Source organism: Aptenodytes patagonicus, chromosome 14 (assembly GCF_965638725.1).
Source record: "Aptenodytes patagonicus chromosome 14, bAptPat1.pri.cur, whole genome shotgun sequence".
Lineage (NCBI taxonomy): Eukaryota > Metazoa > Chordata > Aves > Sphenisciformes > Spheniscidae > Aptenodytes > Aptenodytes patagonicus.
In genome coordinates, this window is record NC_134962.1 from 10,811,771 (window position 1) to 10,823,794 (window position 12,024).

The window sequence follows — 12,024 nt, forward strand, 5'->3', positions numbered from 1 at the left end:
ACAGATCCTTTGCTTTAAAGCTCTTTTACTCCCTCTTCATTAGGTAAAAATGACAAGCATTTGATACTATTTAAATTGTTTATAAAAGCATACTATATGATCTGGAACAAAGAGATATTTTTCCTTTAAAGTTCAAAATTACCTGTTAATGAGTATAGAGAAGGAAGGACATTTAGCACACCTATGGTCATATAAAGATGATCTCCTCTTACCTCCAAGAAAACATTAATTTAATACTGCATCGCACAACTATACCTGCAATGTGGTTCAGTAACAGGAAGAGAGATGCTTCCCTAGACACAGTGTGGTGACACTGAAGTCTTGTCTAGCTTGTGATCAACTACAAAGATAAATGGGTGTTCTAACACACTTGGAAGGAATGTAATATATGAATTAACAGTTTTGCTACAGTTGCCTTCAGAAAAAAAAAAAAGGTACTGCATTGCAGTTCTGTTGCACACATGACCCGGACAAACACTGGCATTGAAAAGAAATGCTTAACATTACATGAACTGGGTAAGCTTTCGAGAAAGTCTTTGACAATTGTTTTGAACACACAGGCTGATCTGCTTTATTCTACACTGGTACACTGAAAGTGGCAGGCAAACACCTAATCTGCCAGTTGTTTTCTTCAGCAAAGACAACAGGCAAATAGTCTTTAGACAACAGATCTTGGCTTGCTGTTTTCTAGTCTGGGCGGTTTCCCTTAGAATAATTTTTTCTTCCCTTCCCCACATTCACTAACTGCTCTTCTGCATGTATTTCTAACTATAGTAAAACCCAGGTTGAAGAAAACATCATAAAGGTTTTCCATTAGAAACAATTTAAGAACTAACTGTATTTGTTGAAGGGAACACAGTCCATTCTTAATTCTTTGATATTTGTAGTGTCATTCAAAAACATGTTTGTATGGCCTAATGATAAAATACTCCAGAAAATTTAATTTCTACCATTTGTGTTTGCTGAGAGAAAGCTATTGGAATCACAGAAGACAGCGTATCTCGTTCTATTCCACCTCACCTAAAAGTTCACGAGAAAAAGCACATGTGGAGCCCTGTGGAGATTCTAGGCAAACAAAACAAATCCCAAAGAGCAGGTTTCATCCATACATTAAATAGCCTTACAGTCTCTGAGAGCAGGGAGATCAAAGGTACTTCTGCCTTTTCTTCCTGCCCTATTCCACTCAGTCCCCCTCCTGCCACTGCCAAGGGGGGGAGGGGAGGGCTAGGCTACAGCTACCCAAGAGAAACATTGTATTGATAACATTTTTAGCCATGCAACCTGAACCTGTTTCGGTGTTGCTTTGAAAAAGCAGACAACTCATTTTCTCATTTCCATGCAGCAAAGAACAGAAGGAGGAAAAAAAACCTTCATAACTCAGAAGTCACATACAGAATATTCCATGCAACTATATATACAAACCTACCGTGGAAATGTGCCTCTAAAAGGCCTTCTGGGTATACCTGTGATACTAGATTACCTCATTCCATGGCTCTGACACATCTTGACACGCATGGAAGTGCGGAAACAGTAAAGGGTTCAGGCTTTGTGACAAAATCTCATACTCCGCCAAGGCTAATCCAGGTGCTAGTCATTATGGCTAGCAGTATAACAGTTATATTGTTCTGCAGCCTTCCTCTCCTCCCTCCTCCCCCATTTTCAGGTGCACCTGATAAATCAGGCCAAAATTGCTATGTAGTTTAGCCACGTGTGACAACTTTGGTGAAAAATTGCTTGCCCTGACCTAACAATTACAGCATTTTCTGGAGAACTTTTACAGTGTTTTCAGATTTCTAGAACAATCTCATCCATAAAATGCAGTTAGGACAGGTTTAGACTTCAAGTCATGACACTATCCATGTTTGTAATCTTCAAAAAGGAACTTAACTTGATGGTAAGAAAGACTTTAAAATAAAATTTCCAATAGGGCAATGATCCATAACCTAACAAAGAATGTTTGACAAACAGTTTAACTACACCTGACCTGAACAGGCTCACATTTAACAGTGAAGGTGACAAAGTCAGGGGGGTGAGGACACAACCAAAACCAAACTAAAGCAAAAAAACCCCACAAAAACAAAAACAACCACCACCAACCAAAAAACCCCCAACAAACACCCCCCCCCCAAAAAAAAAAAAAGCACACAAAGTCAGGGAATACTTAAAGGTAGATAGATACCTGTAGAGCTGACCTTATCACCTCCACTCTTCCAGTATATTGCAAAAGCAGTCACAACCTCAGAAGTAAGCGACTTACACCATATCCTAAGCTTATCACAAGCCTGACTTTCCAGGGTATAAGCAAAATGAGCAGTAAAACCAATGGTGGCCCCCTTGCCCTCTTCGCCCTCTCATTTAAACAGCGTGCTGTCTTAAGCAACTGCCTTTTTCTTACCTCTGTACAATGTCAGAAATAGGGCTGGCTCTAGACAACATAAAAGAAAAATATGTGTCTATATCTAAAAGCATAAAACCTCACCAACAATAATTCCACACACTGCACGCAAAAGACTAAAAATCCCTCATGAGATTGAGTTTGGAGGCAAGTTAATTTTGTTCCACTTCAAAAGACAGTCAGTTTATTGATAACTGTCAACTAAAAATAAAAGTCACCAATTAAATTAAAAGTATTATTAAAGTAATAGGGTCCATCTGAAGTATACCTCCCATTTACATGGGGTAAAAAAGGATTTTATGTACCTTCTCTTAACTAGATGCAGCATATAAAATCAGAGTGGAAATATATTCCATAGCAGATTTAAATCAGTAGCAGTTAAATTCTTTCACAATTGCCTCTTCCCTAATACGCTACATTTAGAAACATCAATAGATCTAGCCAGAGAAAAAAAAGCACACAGGCATGCTGCCCCAGCATTCAGGTTTAAATATTCTTCACCACCCTCTCATATCCTTGGCATAAAGAATACTGTTCTTCCCCTCCCCCTCACCTCCATTTTTAGTATAAAAACAAGTCGGAAGAATATTTAAGATATTTCTAAATATTCATAATCAAAAAGCTTCCATGAACATAATGCAGAATATCCTGCATCATATAGTCATTCAAGATCACCTCTTCGAGGGAGGCTCATTTAAATGCAGGAGTTGAAGCAACCTCCAGTGTCAGACTGTAGTCTCCAATATCATTTTACATGCTACCAATGGCTTGATTTTGCAGACAAATATAACCAAGACACCCTTTCTTTCTCAGGGTTCTTAAAAAAAAAACACCACCCAAAAAAACCAAAACACCACACACCAAACACACACCCAAACCTTTTCTATGCAACTGTAACAGAAATTATTCTTGAAGGTTTTGACTGTAATTTCTTGTCTATTATTAATGAAAAAAAAGCCCACGATCAAAAGATAACGTTCTATTGTAAAACAGATTTCCTTCTCCTTCCTACCCTGTGTTTTGTCTCAACTATACATTAGTCTCAGTGATACTATGCAAAAAAATTGATAAGCAGACAATGCAAACTTCCAAGTTAATAAATCCAAAGCCAGGATGAACAGGGGTTTCAAATAAAGAATTTAAAAAAAAAACCCAAACCCCAAACCCAAAAAACCACAACACAAAACCGAACCCAAAACCCACACAACTCATATGCCAAATAAAAGCAGACTGGAAACAGCACACTGTCATCAGGAAAGGTACTAAAAGTGAGGCTGAATACTGGGTTTATTCTGTCTGATATCACTTCCCCTATCCCTCAACCTCTGTCTTCACATCACAGCAGCAAATCTATTGGTATTAATAAAAAAAATAAAAAATAGTAGTAGTAAGAGTTGAATGAAATTCTGAACAACAATCAGTTAAACAGCCCATTACAACAACTGCTAACAGTAAATACAATTACTGTATGCTATCATGTACAGTCTAGTTAAAAAAAACACACACAACAAAAACCACCAAAAAAAAAAAACAACCCGCAATTTTGTCTGTTTCCTCTAAATGCAAGCTCTAATGCTGGGGCTTTCACTCAGATACCATTTGTTACTATGAAGCTATCTTGTATTTATATTTAGAACACACATCTTTGTCTCATGTGTAGCAGTTCATTATAAGTCAGAAATATTTCACAAGAAAATATTTTTACAATAGTGAAAATAAGCTTAAAATTCTATCGTGTCTGTTTTAACTGTATTATAGATACTATATAGCTAGACATTACTGTCTCTCACACTTCCAGATTTGTTTCAGTTTTGCCTTGTTATTCCAGAGAGAATCCAACATGATATTTTCTGTTAACTTTTAGATAAAAGATTTAAAGGCAGAATCAGGTTTTTTGTTTTCTTAACAGGTTAAAGAGGAAGGAGATACTGCCTGAATAAAAGAGATTGATTTAAAACTGTGTTGACTGGATGAGCTGACAAAGTGGGAAGCTTCTCTTTTAAAAGAAAACCTGACTGTGCTTGAGAGGAGCAGAAACCAGAAACAGAACCAACTTTAGAACCAGACAAAGAGGACTCTGGGAATTATGTCAACCTCAGGCAACATCCCCACCCATATTCACCCCATTCATACCCCAGAATCACTAACACCTACAGTGGTATGTGACCTCAGGGGAAAAAAAAAATTCTCATCTCCATCCCTCAACAGCACAGTTTCGTTGCAGCTACGAGAAATGGATAAGAGGCACGGAAATCAACCTTTTATTTGCAGTATTTCTCATACCTTTCCTTATTACTAGAGACAAGAGAAGTCACCTCTGAAACTTACCGAGGCTACAGGATGATCAGAAGGAGAATGCAGATAACAAGGTCTTTGGAACCGCCTCAGTATCAGATAAACCCAGATGAATGGCAGATGGGACCATTCTAGCCCAGGTATTTCACCCACGCACCCCCTCTACCCAGGCTGAGAAACTGAAGGTCAGACGATTCTAAACACAAATCCATAGCGACCCCAAGCCTCTCACTGTTACATGAGGAACCTCCACGCAAACTCACCCTACTTAGATATGCATCACACAGCGATACGGGAAGCCTTCAGCTCAACACACTGGTCCCCCACCACCGCCTCGGGAATGCCCTCTTCTAACGACATTCGGCGCTAAAGTTACAATGGTTCGAAAGAGGTAAAGGCATTTACACGCTGCCCTGGGAATCCCCTCATCCCCAGCCCTGGGATTACTCCTCACACACAACCCGTCTTACGCTCCCCTTCCTCCTCCCCTCAGGGAGACACATCCATATTGGGGAGGGGGGCGAGAGAGAGAGAAGAGAGCCGCCCCTCAGGGCCACCCCAAGCTGCTCCCTTCCCCGGCAAGGGGCAGCCCTCCCTCCCCCATCCCAGTCCCACCCCAGCGCTAGAAGCAGGGGAACAAGAACTAGAACTCTCCTCCCTCCACTCGTTACTCCCTCCCTCCAAACCCCACTCACCTGGGAAAGGAGCCAAAGCTCAGCTACGTCTCCTTCTCCCCGTCTCCCCCACACTCAGCCTCTCGCCGCCATTTTCCTCGCTGCCTAGATTTAAATAGGAACCAGCCTCCCCGAGAGGAGCCACCGGGTGGCGCGAGGCATTGCGGGACCTGTAGTACGGCCCCGCGCGGGCGCCCATGGGACCCGCCCCCCTCTCCGCGCGGGGCACCACGGTACTTGTAGTACCCCCTCGGGCTCGGCGGTTTTCTGAGCCACCGCTCCCAGCGGCCCTTGCGGCCGCCGCCCAATCGCAGCGGCGAGGGGCGCCGCCCGTTTTCTCCCGCCGCGGCCCGGCCGTCGGGAGCCGGCCGGGGCTCGGCCTGGCCCCCGCTCCTCGCTACCGCCGCTGCTTTCCAGCGCTGTCCCCAGAAGGACAGTTCCAAACGGGGTCGAGGAAGCGGTGCCGTGGGAAGCTCCCCGTGCCAGGCCCCCCTGCAGTGCGCCCAGCCATGCCGCTGGTAGAGGCCCATCGGTTAAACGCGAGGCTGGCACTCGCCGTGCCCGGCATCAAGCGCTGCAGCTGTGAGCGGCCCACGGAGTCGCAGCAATACCGTATTTAATAAAGAGCGGTTTATATGCATGGAGGATTACAATACAATAAGGCATCAGCCCTGCACACAGCACTCAATCACAACACTGAGGTGAAAGGTACAGCTAAATAATGTTGGAGGAGCATTTGCTACACCAAGCACCATTTTTTCCCATCTCAATAAAGAAAAAATCAGTCTGCTAAAGTGAATGTCTAATAAAACGCAAACAGGTTGGGATAAAAGTTAAAAAGAACATAAATAGCTTCAGGTACCTATCAAAGATGGTTTTCAAACTAACTCATAATAGCAGTTCACTTGCCATCTGTAAAAAAGCAAAGCAAGGATATGAAAGACTGGGGACTTACAGAATTTAACCTTCCTAAGCCACAGTTTGCTTGCATAAATACTATTTTCATAAACTTTTTTAGAACGAGTATTTAAAACTTTGCAGACGAAAACGGGGTGTGTGGAGAACATGGCATACCTCAGTTTTAGGTACTCATAAAGCAGCCATATAAAAATGCTCTTTTTATTTTGAAAATTTATGGAGTGTGAAATAATGAAAATGCATGGATTTAAGTCCTGCCAAGCTATCCATACAGAGCTCATTACAGCACCATAGCCACAATTAGTATTCAACATGGACAGACAAGTAAAGACATTAAGTACACCTTCCAGTAATTCCCAAATTAAAAAATAAGTCAAACTAGTGTTGGGCACCTATGAGCAAGTTACTGGTACAATATGAGCCTCCAGCTACCTCCGAAACGAGCATTACAAAAACCAAAAAAATCCAGAGAGAAAAGAAATTCAAATATGTCAAGTTCTGGAAAAACAAGCTCCACCTTAGATTTTACCTTGCAGTTACACTACACAAGAACTTACCAGTTATAAATGTCTGTTTGTACTTACGAACTCAGATTTAACCAACTGGTAAAGACAGGTTCCCTATCATGTCATCACAACAGAAGAGAGCTCATGTTGTTAGGGTACCTTAAGAGGGATGAAGTCCTGTTGCACTTCCTGAAAGTGTGAGGTCTGCTGTTTAACAATTCCACTTGTTCCATTCCAGGTAATCTTTTTCTGCAGGTTGTTCTCTTCTTCCACTATGAATTATAACAGAGCATTTATCAGGGCAAAACCAAAGGAGATATGCAGGGAGGAACTGGTTAATGAGAGGCAGCAGTAACATTGGAGTTCAGTTATGTTGTGTTTCTTTTATTTGGGCAAACTGCACATTATTCATATTTCTGCCATTAGACCATGAGGTCTTCAAATTATACTTACATTGCATCTATGACACCTTAGACTCAAGACTGATACAGAAGTTCAAGTGTCAATAGAGTACAAAGATTGTGTATTTTTTTTCCCTTTTAACCTTCGGTTTCTGTTATAGCAATTATAAACAAGTAACTTCAAAGTCAGCTCTGACTTATTATATAATGAAGGATACAGTGATAAAGCATTTTTCATTGATATGTGATGCTCTACAAAAATTAATAAGATCCCCCCCAAGTTTTTGTACTTGTCTTAAAAGCTGATCAAAGTGAACGTAGCTGTAGAACTGTAACATTTTTATCTATTTGCTCCACCTGCTGGTGCGTATCCCTTTTAAAGCAGTCTTTAGAAGCCTCAATGTATTAAAAATTTGGCCAAAGATGTACACAAGAGACATACTTGACTTTAAGCTGAACTTATGTAACATACTAATTAAATCCAATCTGATCCCAACATTTTCTCAGTCAAAAAAAGGCCAATGGAAGCACAGACTTAGGGAAACATGGCCCATAGCTGACTTTTTGGATGCTGCCATTCGTTTTTATTCTGACAATAATATCATCTTCCATCACCTATTATTCTTCTCCAAAAAATGTTTTCTCTTCCATGTGGGCATCTCTGCATAACTGATTTGTCTCCTCAATTTTCCAAGATCAATTTCTGTTTGGACAATTAGTGCAAGAAAAACATCCTGTTTCTTCAGCCCATTTAACTGTTCTCTGCTCAGGGACAGAAAAAACCCACTATGATCAACAAGCACTCTTTATAAGAAGTTTTACACGAGCTTAGATTTCTTTCCATTCCATCTACTGATATGATTTTTTTTTAAATTTATTTTTTGAAGTCTTTTGCAAAGAAATAGTAACAACATCCCCATAAAAAACCCAAACAACATCATTTCTAGGCTATGACATTTTCCAATAATACTCTGGGACAGAAGTAGCTTTCCATCCCTTCTTTCCTTCCCAAATTAGAACCAGACAAGACAAAAGCAAACAACCCTCTCTGCTCCCCCAAACCTAAAATCCCCTCCCACCCCCCCAAATCTTTGGTATTGGATTTTTTTTATATTCATAAAGAAATTTTATTTTTGGGTTCCTTGTTCTAAACAGGTTAAGCAAGAACTAATGTTTGTCACATTACTACCACGTTTTCTGGGACTGAACTGGCACTTTTTGATGACTGCAAAATTTTACTTGCTTTAACTTCTGTATTATTATTTTGATATCTTTTCTGTACACTAACTGATAGTTTGCAGCAGATTGATTGCAGACTGCTTGCCTGGAGTTGGCGAGAATATCTGGTGTACAAAAGACCCTGAAATTACCATATAGACATCACAGGGACTGAAAAGTTGTTCTGGCATTGAATAAGCAGCAAAGAAAACCAACGCTGATAGGAAATGGGTAAAAGTATTGAAGAACTGGAGTGTATTTTGATTTTTTTTTTTTAAATAAATCCAAAGTACATACATACCTTCTTCCTAGTCTAGCAATCCAGTCTGTGTGGCTAATCTGCCTAACTGACCAGACTGTCAAGAGTAACTGGTTTAGCATAATAATAAAACAGATTATTTAATGGCAACAAAGGAAATTAAACAAAATTATAGAGTAAAAAGAGATGCATCAGAAATACATCATTAGAGAATTTTTTTTTTTTAAATGGAGAAAGTTTTCTTTAGCAATATCTTATCAAGTGAATAATCAGAACCTCACATACACTGAAAACATGGCTCTTGTGCTATGGATTATTGATTATACATTAAACAATCAACAAATCCTCATGTAAAACAGTGTAAAACAAAATGTAAAACAAACTGTAGTGTTTCAGCAGAATAATTTATGATCTTTTCAGCAGCCTTTCACTAAACCATAATTTTAGCTTATACAATGATTAAATTAGATTCATGCAAATCAATTTTTCATAATGCATTTTTAAAAACAACACATTCCAATGCTAATTGTTTAACCAGAAAAAGGACAGACAAGTCAATTAACTGAAATAAAAATACATCTTAAGGGGAATTAAAAACAAACCAGTGTATTTGTTGCAGTCAGACAGTCACACATTAGTCAACGTAATCTGGAGTACATTGCTGGTTTCACTGAAAGAGTAACTGTATATAAGAATTTTAGGGCATAATTGTAACAAAGAAATGTTACAACAATATTAGTTTATAAACATTTCTCCTTGCTCATGCTCAGTAAATTCATAAGCTCAGTTCCAGCTACTGAAGCTTAAAGCTAAGCATCTAAAATTTCACAGTTTACAATATCAGTGTTGTTTCACCCATTTCTGTAACTACTAGAAATTTTTTGTGGTAAAAGTCAACATTCATATGGTTTAAGAAAGGCAGTACCTATGTGCTTTCAATTTAAGTAGATGCAGCAGCCTATTTTAACATTAAGAAACATTGCCTCCTCCATCCCAATTCATTTATCAACAAAATAATGAAGTTAATTACAGTTACATAGTATTCAACAAGACTGAGCATTTAGAAGTTACAGCATTTTTCAGAACTTGCTTAAAACTCCAGCTCCCAGACAAGATCCTGCATTTTCAGAACCTACTCTGAATGATTTCAGTTTTTAGTGGACTTGAACAGCAGCAGGCGAGAGCAACACTATTGTCCACATCACTATGTCACCATACAACCTCCACTCTATTCTACTTCATGTGGCCAACTCAAAACCTCAGTAAGAAAAGAACGTAAAATGTAGCGGCTAAAGAAGGTTTTTTGTTACTTGCTTTTAAAACCAAGACAATCTGTTCATTCTTGTCATACAGTTCAAAAACAGAGATGCAGATTTGTAACGTAATCTTTTCTGCACTGCCTAAAAGATGCCCTTCCTTTTATCTTTAAAAGAATGCTCAGGAGATAAACCAACTCTTACATACCCACTAGGAGGAAAGGAAGTTTAAAAGTTAGAGGACCTAATTTTGGTTTCGCAACAAAGCAGTCGGGAAACTGCACAGTAATATTGTATATTTTGATGTGCACATAACTACTTGCAAAGGACCTCTGACATATGAATTAAGTTTACAATTAGATCGTGACAAGATACAACATACTTGTATCATGTATCAGCAACATTTCAGTTGCTCTGAAAGTCTTATGATTTACATAAATTAAAATCTTAAAATAAATATAAAGAGAGCTTAATAGGATCATTCATTACAATATGACATCACTAGGGAACATGCCTCAACATCTGTGCTGACAGATTTTATGCAACTTCAGCAAAGGCTACATGGTTGAAACAGGAAGAAATCAGTGTCTAATTTGATTGTTACTCTATGTGACATTCATAATATTGAAAAAAAAGTGAAAAATACAATCAGCTTAGTTCTCAAAAAAAACTGGCAAAGCTATATTTAAACAACAACAACAAAAAAAATCCCAACCAAACAACAAAAATCCACAAAACAAATCCCACCAGACACAACCCTACCACACTGCAGCCTTTATCCGAGACCTCAAAGGTAGGCTTTCTGACTTGTCTGTTTCATGGCACTTAGGACCTGTGTTTCTAAGACTTTTGAAGATCCTCTGTGACATAAACATGACTTTACAGTACTTTTTACCCTTGGCTTAGATTTGGCTTTAATTAGGTCTTATTCAACTAAGCACTTCTGTATGAAAATTCTACCATGCATTTTGTTTTATTGACTTCATAATGAGATGCCTGGATTGACCTCAGATCTTGCTATGACATGAGGGGTTTGGAATTGGTTTAAGTATTTGGTTAAAGAAAAGTCATTTCAAAGACATTAGACATTTTTGGCAATGTTTCTGAAAGCTGAAATTCAAAAGAAATTGTCAAGCACTTGGGAATTCATAGTTGATGACCTATGTCTCATACCTTCCCTATGAAATATTGTGCTTAACACATGGGAACAATCCCTGAATGTGGCAGTTTTTTCTAACCGTGGAACAAACCGACAAATTTTAATTTAAACAGCATAAAAGGAGTTTAAAAAGTAATTGCAGAGGTAAGCTCAGAATCGTCTTAGTCTTGTAAATTTAAAAAGAAAGAAGATGCTTAAAATACATCTAAGCAACTACTCCTGTGAATTTGTTTTCACCCAATTTCTACTTTCCTGACTCCTCATTCCCACTCAGCCAGAAAGAAAAAATATGACATTTAAAGCAAAACAATTCATCATCATCTGATTTAACAACCACTTCACATTTCAGCTTTCAGACTGTCTATTAGCAAGCCAATGAAAAACAAAACAAAAATCGTAAGAATCACTGCCTTAATTCATTTTACTTCTAAAAGCATATACACTTGCTTTTTTGTTAACAAACTAGTTGTTACACCAACCTGCTCAGTTCCATTGAATTTACAAGTAGAGAAAATATCTTCCTATCTGTAAAGTAATTACACTGTGAAATTTACAGGAACAGTGTTTTAAATAAATTAAAACAGACTTTTTGTTGCAAACAGTTTTCTGAAATATCTTCATAATAACAAGCCTAGAATTAATTTAATGCATTTGGTGTTACTTAAGTATGTATCCAAATACTTACTATATAGACAGTGATGTTCAATTTAAAAAAAAAAAAATTAATCACGTTGTAAGGAGAAGATTCTTATATCAAATATATGTGTACACGGAATACAACAGTAGCTATACATATACTTGCATTGTATTTGTATTTATAAAATAATAATGTAAATAAAATAAATTATCTTTAAAGAAAAAAAAAAAAATCGAGCTTCTTTGAAATGGCCATCATGAGTGTCATGCAATAAGAATATTTAAGAGTGTAATCAGTTTATTCAGG

The 12,024-nt window shown here is 38.3% G+C and overlaps 1 protein-coding gene across 3 annotated transcripts in view; it reads right to left on the reverse strand.

Moving 5' to 3' along the window:
• NCOA3 (nuclear receptor coactivator 3) overlaps positions 1 to 5,452 on the reverse strand; it is an 86,080-nt gene extending 80,628 nt beyond the window's left edge. For all 3 annotated transcript variants that reach the window (XM_076351661.1, XM_076351660.1, XM_076351659.1), the window contains exon 1: positions 5,386 to 5,452. The gene's annotated coding sequence lies outside the window, so the exon portion shown is untranslated. The remainder of the gene's footprint in view (positions 1 to 5,385) is intronic.
• Between the last annotated feature and the right edge of the window lie 6,572 nt (positions 5,453 to 12,024).